Genomic DNA, 1,124 nt, shown 5'->3' on the forward strand with positions numbered 1-1,124 from the left:
AAATAAATGAACTTTTCCACGACATTCTAATTTATTGAGATGCACATGTACATATATATATATATATATGTATTTTGAAACAAACGGAATTTTGAAAAATGTCCCCTGTGGAAATTACGCCACTGTATATTAGAGATGCACCCACTGATCGATCGGCCAGTCCAATATTCCTGCTGCTGTCTGTCACGTTAAAGGGGTCATATGATGCGATTTCAAGTTTTGCTTTCTCTTTCACGAGACTCTGTTCCCCTTTCGGGCTCTCTCTTTACGTTTATTTTGAAAGATGAAGCACGCTATTATGGTAAGGGGCGTTACATTTCCGACGAGTGCTTGCGGTGTTCGGCCAATCACAATGCACTGGGTCAGCTGGCCAATCAGAGCAGACTGCGCTTGTCGGAAGGAGGGACTTTGTAGAAAACGAAGCGTTTGAGATAGGCGGGGCATAGAGGACCTACAATAATGTACAGTATTTGAAAAATAATGTGTTTTTTGAACATTAAAGCATGTCAACATATTCTGTTACACCAAATACACAAAATAATGATCTTTAAAAAAGCATCATATGACCCCTTTAATCAAAGAGCAAAAGACAAAGAAAATCACTTTCTGCTCTTGACTGAATACATATTATAACTTTAATGGTAAGCATTAATCTGTATTTATTTTTTACAATGAAGACTACAGAAATGAAAGTAATCAAATGTAAAATAACACATCCAGTGTTATTTTTCATTTGATTACTTTCATTTCTGTAGTATTTCTTACCTGAATAAAAACTTACTTAACCTGAAAAACTTAGTTTCATAGCTCTCTTTATTCTATTGCATTTATTTGTGCTGTTGTTTGCAAATTTTTTTGTGTTCTTATTTTATTATTGACTTTTTACTTGTTTTTTTAAATGAAAATAAAACTTTGCGTTGAAGAAAAGTAGATTTTTTTTGTATATGCTGTCAATTATAGTTCTTAGAAAATCGGAATCAGCAAAAATCGGTATCAGCAGATCACACTAACAAAAAATCGGAAATCGGAATCGGCCAAGAAAAAAATTGCAATCGGTGCATCTCTAATATATATATATATATATATATATATATATATATATATATATATATATATATATATAT

The 1,124-nt window shown here is 32.1% G+C and overlaps 1 protein-coding gene across 2 annotated transcripts in view; it reads left to right on the forward strand.

The window, feature by feature from the left end:
• Positions 1–1,124, forward strand: part of LOC107590571 (ADP-ribose pyrophosphatase, mitochondrial-like) — an 8,607-nt gene that overhangs the window by 1,390 nt on the left and 6,093 nt on the right. The gene's annotated exons all lie outside the window — the stretch shown is intronic.

Source organism: Sinocyclocheilus grahami, unplaced genomic scaffold (genome assembly GCF_001515645.1).
Source record: "Sinocyclocheilus grahami isolate Dianchi unplaced genomic scaffold, SAMN03320097.WGS_v1.1 scaffold130.1, whole genome shotgun sequence".
NCBI classification, from domain to species: domain Eukaryota; kingdom Metazoa; phylum Chordata; class Actinopteri; order Cypriniformes; family Cyprinidae; genus Sinocyclocheilus; species Sinocyclocheilus grahami.